We start from the raw sequence: 11,985 nt of genomic DNA on the forward strand, positions 1-11,985 counted from the left end.
TTTTGCAGGGTGTGATGACTGTTATATTATTTATAACATAATGTAATATTATATTATTTTTATAAAATAATGTTTTAGATTAAATATTTGTGACAAAGAGTATCACATATTGTAACATATAGTAGAGAGTTACATTATTTAGATATATGTGAAATATCCAAATATGTAACATATTTGGTGTTACAAATTCAATCACAAATTTGTAACTTCCAAATATTACCCAATAATGTGTAGATTTGATATTACATGTTTTGATTTGAATTTCTCAAAGCCATAAGAGATATGGCTGTTAGAGATATGATTTTAACTCCCATAATGTGTATGGAAGTTACAAAATTAAGTGGGAATGAATTTGGAACGTTTTGGAAAATTTGGAAAATTGGTTGCTGAAAAAACCTCTTGGGCCGTGGCCTGAGTTTTTCAGGCCGTGACCCAAGAGGGAATAAACATCGTGGGCCGCGACCCATGTTTTTCAGGCTGCGGCCTGAGCGGCTGACACCATTTTCCAAACTTTGGTTTTATCCAATTTTGAACGTTTCCAACAACCAAGTAACTCCCAAATCTCTATTTTAATTCCATAAACATCCAATTAATCATTAGTAACAACCATGGGGGTTGGTGGAATTTGAAATTCAAAGGGTGTCTCAAAACTCTATAAATAGGATTCTAATGCTCACTTGTAAGAAAACACCATTTTCCATCCACAAAGCACTTGGCTGGAAAATACACCATAGAGGCTTGATAATTCTAGAGAGTTATTTCCTAGAGAGATCCCTTAGTGCTTAGAGAATAGGGGGAAATAAGATTTTGGACAAAGGTTTTGAACCTTGTTCAAGTTGGTGATCCCCACTACTCTACACTTTGGTTGTGTGAGAGTTTGTTCTTTTTATTGATTTTATATTCATTCTTTTGATCTTGTTGATCTTATTTACTTGTATTATTATTGTTTTGAGTTTGTAATTTTCTTCTTCTACCTATATATATTTACTTGTATTTTGAGCAATTGAGTTGTAATGTTTATATAATCAATTACCTTGTCTATTGTATTTTTTGCAAAGAGTTGTATTTGGTTTTTCCATATTTCCATTGAGTATAAAAAATATATTCTCTAACATGACTCTAACTCACACTCGCCCTCGCCCTCGTGTAAAAGCACTCACTGATGAGCTTAAGAAGGCAATGTCCTCGGTGGATAAAATCTGAAATATTGCAAAAAAGAACAAGGAGGATGCTGAGATAATAGAGAAGGAGTTGGTCAGTAAAAACACTAAGATCGAGCTAAAAAGCAAAGTCATCCACATCATGTGGGAAAAGGAGACTGAACAGACCCGCCTCCTTATCGAACACTATCAATAATTGAAGGATAATGAAGAATAAATGCAAAGTCTTGAAGAGGATTTTGCTTCGACCAAGGCTAAGTTTAAAAGCGCCACCTTCAACTACTTCTACATGTTCTGCAAGAACAATAAGGATGCCAATTTCGAATATCTTCCCACTGATCTTTGAAAGAAAGGAATTACCAAGTGTGTTGCTCATGAGGCTGCTGAAGTCACTGATGCTACAACTCCAGAAACTTATGAGGCAGAAATTGCATTGAATCCGGAGGGTGAGCAAGAGCATGGAGAGGTTGTTGATCATCCATGATTCTGTGTTATTATTTTTTCTTTTTAAACACCCAAGCAACATGTTTGGGTTGTATAGACAATGGCTGTCCAAGCAACTTTTATCCTCGGATATTTGTAATATTTTTCCTGCACATACATACTCTATGATGCTCGTTTAATTTTAACTAGATATAACTTTTGACTGCTATACATGAATTTTAGCTTACTTGCTTGAGCAAGCAAAGTTTTATTTCTCTGTTTGATTTAACGAACAAAGCACAATACTTTATAAATTTGAAAATTTTCTAAGTGTTACTCAGTTGTGCTTTGTACTCTTTTACTTATGTTTGATTATGTATACACTATATGCCCCCCAAGTGATCGAGGAGGTTAAAGTCCTTAGTCACTTTCCAAATAAACAGACTTGTTCGAACAAAGCTTATTGTTCGTGAAACATAAAAAGTAGTATACTTAGAAAAAAACCATACATGTTAAGCAATACTTGTTAAAAATAACAATATCTTTGGCAAAAGTTGAATGCGTTAGACACAAGCCCTTGTAAATATCTCGTAATAAAATGGACAAAAATCGTGTCTATTAAATTTAAGAAATTTACACGAGCAACAAATGTTTTTGAAAGAAAACATCTGAAAATGATTCTTATAAATGAATGGCCGTTTACAGAGGGCATAAACATGCCTTACAACTAGATAATGACAAATAGTCTGGAAAATAATTGGTTATTACAAAAATTGGCAAAAATGTGCCTTTACAACCAAAAATAAAAAATGTTAGGAATGCACTGGTCGCTCTTAAAAGGGAATTTTTTTTTTCCTTTTGACTAGTGCTATGTGGAAGTTTTGAACAACATATTATTGATAACATTTGCGAAGGTGTTCGCCATTCCAGTATCTTACAATTAGGTCACCATTTATTCGAGCAAGTTTATATGTGCCTGGCTGTAAAACATCTACGATTTGATACGGTCATTCCCAATTAGGCTCTAATACTCCTGATGCAGGATCTCAAGTGTTTTGGAACACTTGCCTCAAAACCGAATCTCCATTGTAAACTTTCTGTTCTTGACCCCAGAGTTGAAATATCGAGCAACTTTTTGCTGGTAAGCAGCTATTTGTAGTTGTAATTCTTCTCGTCGCTCGTCGATTAGGTATAGAGTTTTTGCAAGTAATTGGTGGTTATGATCTTGGTTATATTTACTTTGCCTATACGATGGAGGAGTTAACTCGACTAGTACCATTGCTTCATATCCAACGCTAAAGAGAATGGTGTATGACCATGTTATATCTGCCTTTGCATCTGATGGGTATTGTTGTAATTTTGTCATGTGAGGACAATTTGGTAATTTAGGTTGATGCATATGATTTTTTATTTATTTTTAATTTCCATGATAATATTTGATTTATTTCATGATTATGATATGTGTATGTATGTCAGCGTCAAACACGATCATCCAAGTATTAAAGGCCTAAGTGTCAAAGATATTGGAAATTGGGGGTTAAAGTATAATTATGAATCTTGTGGTAGAGACTTTAATTTTCGTAAGTGAAAACTATTAATCTAAGGGGAAATTACAAAAAGGACTTGATCCTAATTATGAGAGGGTTAGAATTAGGGGAAAATTGGTCATTTAGTTTAAGGGTTAGTTTTTGTAGACTAAAAATAAAATTAGGTTAAATCTATCGTATTATTGTCAGTTGTTGTATCGATCAAAGCAATGATTCTTTCTGAGGTTGAGGTCTAGAAGGTTGGAGAACTAAGAATCAACTTGAAGGTAAGATCTCTTATTACTCTTTACAATCTAGGTCATGTTTATGATTGTTCATGGGGTTTAAGGGTAGAAGTTATGAATTAATTATTAGAATTTCATGTTAGGGTATTTTATGAATATGTTTTAATGTTATAAACATGCTATGGGAGAATCAATGATGATATAAGGATTGGTTTTATATGTTCATAGCTTGGGGAAGAAGAAGTTTTTTTGCATGAGATTTGTTGAGTTATGAAGTTAGAGGCTTCTCATGAATTTTTGGTATTTTATTGATCTATAAGAAGTGTATGATGATATAGAAGGATTCAAGATAAGAAAAACACAAAAATAATTGTTCAAATCAGATTTAAATTGAGAAAGTTATGACTGTTTGAAGAAAAATCACGTTCTGGATTCTCCATCGGGTGCGACCGCCCCCAAGGGTAGTGCGACTGCGCTACATGCATAGAAAATGTGTTTTCCCCTCATTTTGATGGTTTTGGTCTGGGCTTTGATGGTATAGTTTAAGGGTTTTCTATTTGGGGATTTTAGGACTTTCTTAAGGACACTTTAAGACTGTTAGGAGTCCTAGAAAGTTTAAGAGAGGTTGCATAAGTCTAATATGATGTATGGTCTCTAACTTCAAGCTGGATGTTGTTTGGCTTAGGACTTACTAAAGGAGACTTGAATGGAACAAGGAGCGTGTTTTGGAGCACTGTTGGACCTGAGGTAAGAAGAGTGGTCACTGTAACATAGGGTGTGCATTGAAGGTACAAATGTTATGTATATGTGATTTAATTGTGTATGTGTAGGGTTAAAGTTATGATCTTTTCATGTATGTTATGACTTTATGAATATTGCATGTTTATGTACGTTGTTGCATGCTTACATTGATATGGGTGTGATTATACTTAAGCGGAGTTGCTATGACCTATGTTTATGTTATGGCATTGTTTAATGTTTGGTAAGATGTTGGGCAGGGTAGTTATCGGAACAGGTAAGGTGTTCGAGGCCGCAGAGGTTTAGGGTGGGAGGCCATTCGCTACTATAAACTATCAACACTTGCTTACGTTGTTTGTTTGATGTATGCTTGCGTGACATGCTTACGTTCTGAAAATGCATGAGTACGTTTTGATATAATGCATGCTTATGTTTCTCATGCTTAGTAACACACTTGACCAGATTAGCACTAATTTACGGCCGGAATGATGTCAGTAATACGTGTTATGATATTATTGTGATATGGTATGATACGATACAATTATGTGATGTTGTGATAGGATATAGTATGCTATGATTATGTAATAATTATGATACATTATGGTATGTTATGGTATGTTAAGTTATGTTGTTAGAATGATATGATGCGATACAAATTATTATTGAACTCTATATATGCTATAGTATAGATTATGAGTAGTATATGGCTTAAATTGTGATAATTGAATAGTATATGAATTAGGTTGTGATAGTTTGAACTAGGTTATATTTTTATGTTTGGGCTTTGGGGTTGTGACCTACATAGCTATTTTTGCTGGGCGCTAGCTCACGGGTACTCTGTGTTGCAAGTAAGGGCAAAAGCATAATAGATGAGGCGATGAGTTGGAGCAGGCTCGGTTCGATGTGTGCATGTCGTGAATGGCTGACCTGATGGTTAAGGGGATCCTACTTTTGCATTATTGTTATAAAGGTCTTTAACCTTTGGTGTTATGTTGAGTCTTAAAACTTGTATTTTATTTACATTACGCATGTAAAACATGATTTATTTTAAATATCGAGATCTCGAGTTGCATGTTTGAAAAATGTGTTAATTCATGTTGGTTTCAATAATTTTTTTTTTCTTAAAGAAATTCATGTAAACATTAATTTACTTAAATATTGAGTATATTGTAAATTAATGGGTTTTAATCTGGGTCGTTACATTTGGTATCAGAGAGATGGTTTTAGCGTTCCTGTAGACCCTCACGACATACAAATGAAGACTGAGAAGACTTGACTCATCGCACTGTAAGTTTTAGTTCTTAAGTTTGCTACTTTTCTTTAGTTTTTTTTACGCTATGCTACTGCATGTTAACACAGATCTAGTAACGGTAGACTTAATAAGTTGTATGTTTTTTATGATGCTTTGGGTTAGTGTGATCACATGTGAGGAAGATTGGGTATTTTTATTATGGAATATGGTTGCATGGCGTTGCATTTAACATGTCACACTATGTTTATCGCATCACGTTATGTTTAACGCGTCACATTGCGTTCAACACTTTGCGCTACGTTTAACGCATCGCGTTGTGTGTTATTTTTTTTAGGCATGGTGGTGATGGTTTGATGGTTTATTAGAGATATTTTGTATCAATTGGTGAGATAAGAAGTTACATTTTGTAATTGAGATGATGTAGTTAAGTCGAAATTCAAAACGATATAAGGATAGAAGTATAGTGTCAAAATGACGTGTTGTCATAATATGGTTATGGGTTGCAAGTGTATGAGTGGTTAGACTTTACGAGATTGTTCTAAGGATAATGACTTGACTTGTTTATGAGATTAAGTTTGATTATGTACATGAGGAATGACAAGAAAAAGTACCAGGCTACCAGTTTGGTTGTTATTGAGTAGAATGACTTAAGGTGATTTAGTTTGGTAGGCTGAGGATAGACAATAAGAAAAGACTTGTTATAGTAGCTCGTTGTCTTTGGCTTGGGGGTAAGTAAGAGCCAACTTGTAAGTATTTAAAGGATAAAATGCGTCAGGTGACGTTAAGAGGAAGTTGAGCGTGTGTATTGTGTGGTGAGGCCACTAGGTCCCACATTGACCGAAATGGTTTGAGGATGGGCGTAATCCTTTTTCACCCTAGTATGTGTGTTATATGTGTTATGTATGGTTTTGCATGTACGCTTATTGTTTTTGCACTACTAGCTTTTGTTTGGTTAGTTGCTAGATGCCTTTGTATGTTTAATTGTTGTTTTTCAAAAATTTATGAAGTCATGTTGTGTTCGGTTCAACATGTGTTGGATAAGAAAAGTTAGCCAGAGGAGGCAGAGGAGGTGATCAGTTAGCTCTTCATAAGGAAGAAGGGATGTTGTTCCGACGTTAAGGAATTATTAAGGCTCTGGAGGAAAGGTGGAATCATCTAAGGTGAGCTACTCATCGGCCAAAGGTAGAGCATGATCGGAATGACCTTGATATTATCCTAGCCACATGGACTATTGAACGTCACTAATTACAATTTTAGATTCAATGATCTCCAACGATCAAGAAGAAGTCGAGTTGTTGGGAGATGAGGGATTGATTGGATAGATGGAAACCATGAACTAGTGACACAAGGACTAGCTGATAGGAGAAGGAAATCCTAATCGCACATAAGATAGACATAAATGTTTTATCTATAAAGGATGCTAGTTCACACTTTGATGTGGCACGAAAAGCAGATGGGAATCCAACAAGTACTTAGTATAAGCATTTTCACAGGGAGTTTAAGAGGTATTATTTAGCAAGCTTGGAGCTTTAGTTGGAAGGTTTTCAAAGTAAGTTGGATGAACTCATCAAGCAGGACTGCTAGAGCTGGTTGACTCAAGACAAGCAGTGAGCCAAGAATCATAAAGGATTTGGAGGCGATAAGGAACAAGTTACCAATTAATTCTAGCTTTGCAGGTGAGACTGAAAACTAAGATGTGGAGGAAATCATGGATTGGAAAAGAGAATACACTATTAAGGACAACACAAATTATGAGAACAAAGACGACATGAAAGTTCATTGAGGATCAAGCATAGATCAGATGTAATGGGAGGTAGTGGAAAGAATCCCATAACGATTGTAATTCTTCAAATTAAAGGAGTTCGCACAGTAAGAAGCGAGACAACCAATCAATGAAAAATGACATTAAGTATGAAAGAGGATTGAGCACTTTTATTTTGGAAATAATGACAAGGATGAAAAGAAAGTGCGAAGCACCCACTACAAAGAAGACAACGGACAACCACAAGCAAATGAAGCAGGATAGAGAAGGACAACAACAGATTGACACAGGAGGAGAGATCACTACGTAAAGCACAACACATAAGCTTACTGCATGACATGATCGATACGACCACACGAAGGATGGTCAAGAAATGGAGGCCTCACGTTTTCACATGGCATGGTGGAGGCTACGAACATATTGAAGGATTGCACGAGATCATCAAGTTTTCACTTCTAACAACAAGGACATGAGGAGCACGTGATCAGGAGGACCAAACAAGAATAGAGGAGCATACGACATGGATGCATGAGCAATGGATAAGGAGTTTTAGGGAGACGAGTTATGGATTAAGACTGGAGTGATTGCAACTTTTTTGGAGGAAGCCAAGGCAATAGTAATATGCCCAAACTATGATTAGGTGAAAGGAAATATGACTACAAGAAAGGACAGAGGTGTTAGTAAACCATGATATACGAAGGAACATATTTTGGAAACAATTTATACTTTGATAGTATGGACTTTTAAGAAAGACTATTTGGACAAAGATGTCGGTAGTTTATGGATATGATAGGCAAAAAATTTGCATTTTCAAGGCGTGAAGATATTCTAGACTCGTTACAAAGGATTGAAACCTAGTGTAGGGAAGAAACTTGATTATGAGTAACATGTAGAAATGTTACAACTCATGAAAGTATTAAAGTAAGATCAATATGGAAGAGGGGTAAGGATTCAAGGTAACAAGATTTTTCAGTGATAAGAATGGATTGATTTATGGAATAACGTGGTTTATTTATGCAAAAAGACGATGGTGTGGAATTGATCTCAGAATTGGAAATAAAGGAAAAATGATTTAAGATTTATGGACTGCAGATTTGTATAGGAACTGTAAAAGATTTAAAACTATCTTCAGGATTTGTGAAAAAGTTTATAAAACAATGGCTATAGAGATGAAGGTGGCTTAGACCCTTATTATCGAACGAAAGGATAAGTTAAAGATAGACTCGTGTTCTAAGGGACATGATACGTATTCAATTTTTGATTGTATCAGATGATAACGTATGTATAAATAAGTTTATGCTACTGTTTTAGCTAATAAGTGATAAATTTCATAAAACACCTTAAGCGGTGGGGTAAAGAAAGATGATACCCAATCATTTGATTGGACGCATCGGAAGGAAGGAATTCAGAAGGGTTAGAAGTGCATGACTACTTCTAAGGGTTAGTAGAAAAGCCACATACATGGATAAAGTACTTGGATGGGTACAGTGGAATTGATAGATTACAAGATTAAGAACATGCATCAAGTACTTTTATAAGTGTCTCTGAAGAAAGATATTATAAGGACAAGCTGAAAGGAAAAATGAGATGGGCATTATGAGCCTTAAGTGTTGCTTAAAGGAATTAGTGAACATATGACATTAGAGGACGTTTACGATGGAATCTATGAAAATACGTATCAAATGTAAGTTACATGGTTTCGTGATCTAATTGTTAAGGAAAGAGGAATTAAGAGGATATACCTGGCAAGTCAATAAGGATTCTAGACAAAGAGGCAAGTATGAAGTATACACATAAAAGTTTTGGATACTAAGGAGCTGTAGAGAAAGCTTCATGGATTATGACATTGGAAATATGGCAACAGTTGTTGAAACATGAAGTAGAACCAGTATGGATGGGTTACTACTAGAATAGATAGAAAAGTGGCAAGTAAGTTGAAAATTAAGGAAAGAATAAGTGATACAGTGAACATAACCAGATTGTGGGTGATGTAAACTCAATAATGTATATGGGTATATGATGGTTATAATTGAACGTGGCTACAATACTTAGCCAAGTTATATCGTGATGATCCCGAGTACCGAGGATCAGTTATGATGATAAGATCCTATGGAATTTTGAGGTGACAAGGAAAGGTTGAGTTGTTAGATGCTCTCGAGGATGAGAGAATCTTGAAATGTTATGGCATATGAATTTCGAGGACGAAATTCATTTTTAGGGAGGGGGATAGTTGTAATATCCACCTTTGCATCTTATGGATATTGTGGTAATTTTGGCCTGTGAGCGCAATTTGGTAATTTATGTTGATGCATATGATTTTTTTTATTTATTTGTTATTTTCATGATAATATTTGATTTATTTCATGATTATGATATGTGTATATATGTCAGCGTCAAAACACAGTTCCTTCAAGTATCAGGGGCTTAAGTGCCAAAAGGGTGAGAAAAAGGTAGCTCTTTTCTATCTTATTAGTAGCGGTCTTTGCTGCTTGACTTCTTGACTTAGAGCTTGAAGGTGTCCGTTGATAAGTTGTGAAGAGTTTAACCATAGATAATCTCTTAACCATCCCATCAAATAAGTGGAAGACTCATTAAACTGTGTTTGATTTTTTTTTTTTACATAGTTTTTACTTTACATAGTTGGTAATGTGAAATCAAAGAAATTGAAAAGGCTTATTCCCTATTTTGGAAATTAGGGGTTAAAGTATAATTATGAATCTTGTGGTAGAGATTGTAATTTTCATAAGTGAAAACTATTAGCTTAAGGGGAAATTACAAAAAGGACTTGATCCTAATTATAAGATTGTTAAAATTAAGGGAAAATTGGTCTTTTGGTTTTAGGGTTAGATTTTGCAGACTAAAATAAAATTAGGTTAAATCTATCGTATTATTGTTAATCACTGTATCGATCAAAGCAAGGATTCTCTCTGAGGTTGAGGTTTAGAAGGTTGGAGAACTAAGAATCAACTTGAAGGTAAGATCTTATTACTCTTTACAATCTAGGTCATGTTTTTTATTGTTCATGGGGTTTAAGGGTAGATGCTATGGATTAATTGTTATAATTTCATGTTAGGGTATTTTATGAATATGTTTTAATGTTATAAACAAGATATGGGAGAATCGATGATGATATAAGGACTAGTTTTGTGATATATGTTCATAGCTTGGGGGAAGAATACGTTTTTTTGCATGAGATTTGTTAGAGTTATGAAGTTAGAGGCTTCTCATGAATTTTTGGTATTTTATTGATCTATAAGAATTGTATAAGGATATAGAGGGATTCAAGATGAGAAAAACACAACAAGAATTGTTCAAATCAGATTTAAATTGAGAGAGTTATGGCTGTTTGAAGAAAAGTTGCGATCTGGGTTCTCCGTCGAGCACGACCGCGCTACATGCCCAGAAAATATGTTGTTCCCTCATTTTGATGGTTTTGGTTTGGGATTTGATGTTATAGTTTAAGGGTTTTCTGTTTGGGGATTGAGGGAGTTTCTTAAGGACACTGTAAGGCTGTTAGGAGTTCTATAAATTCTAAGAGAGGTAGCATAAGTCTAATATGATGTATGGTCTCTTAGTTCAAGCTTGTATATTGTTTGGCTTAGGACTTGCTAAAGGATACTTGAATGGAACAAGGAACGTGTTTTGGAGCATTGTTGGACCTGAGGTAAGAATAGTGGTCACTGTAACACAGGATGTGCATTGAAGGCACAAATGTTATGTATATGTGATTTAATTATGTATATGTATGGTTAAAGTTATGATTTTATCATGTATGTTATGACTTTATGAATATTGCATGTTTATATACATTGTTGCATGCTTACATTGATATGGGTGTGATTACACTTAAGTATAATTGCTATGACCTATGTTTATGTTATGACATTGTTTGGTGTTTGGTAAGATGTTGGGCAGGGTAGTTATCGGAACATGTAAGCTGTCAGAGGCCGTGGAGGTTTAGGGTGGGAGGCCACTCGCTACTATAAACTCTCAACACTTGCTTACGTTGTTTGTTTGATGTGTGCTTGCGTGACATGCTTACGTTATGAAAATGCATGAGTGCGTTATGATAAAATGCATGCTTACGTTTCTCAAGCTTATTAGCACACTTGACTAGATTAGCACTGGTTTACGAGCGAAATGATGTCGGTAATATGTTTTATGATTGTATCGTGATATGCCATGATATGCTATGATTATGTGATGTTATGATAGGATATAGTATGCTATGGTTATGTAATAATTATGATATGTTATGGTATGTTAAGTTATGCTATTAGAATGATATGATACATTATGAATTATTATTCAACTCTATATATGTTAAGGTATATATTATTTGGAGTATATGACTTAAGTTGTGATAACTGAATAGTATATCAATTAGGTTGTGATAGTTTGAACTAGGTTATATTTTTATGTTTATGTTTTTTGTTTGGGCTTTGGGATTGTGACCTACATAGCTCTTCTTGTTGGGCGTTAGCTCACGGGTGCTCTATATTGTAGGTATGGGCAAGAGCGTAATAGATGAGGCAATGAGTTGGAGTAGGCTTGGTCCGATGTGTGCATGTCATGAATTGTTGACCTGGGGGTTAAGGGGTGTCTACTTTTGCATTATTTTTATAAAGGTCTTTAGTCTTTGGTGTTATGTTGAGTCTTAAAACTTGTATTTTTATTTACATTAAGCATGTAAAACATGATTTATTTTAAATATCGAGATCTCAAATTGCATGTTTGAAATATGTGTTAATTCATGTTTGTTTCAATAAAATTTTTGTTTTTCGTAAAGAAATTCATGTAAACATTAAATTACTTAAATATGGAGGATTTAGTAAATTAATGGGTTTTAAGCCGGGTCTTTACAGACCAGATGATGTTC

The sequence above is a fragment of the Humulus lupulus genome, chromosome 4 (assembly GCF_963169125.1).
Source record: "Humulus lupulus chromosome 4, drHumLupu1.1, whole genome shotgun sequence".
NCBI lineage: Eukaryota > Viridiplantae > Streptophyta > Magnoliopsida > Rosales > Cannabaceae > Humulus > Humulus lupulus.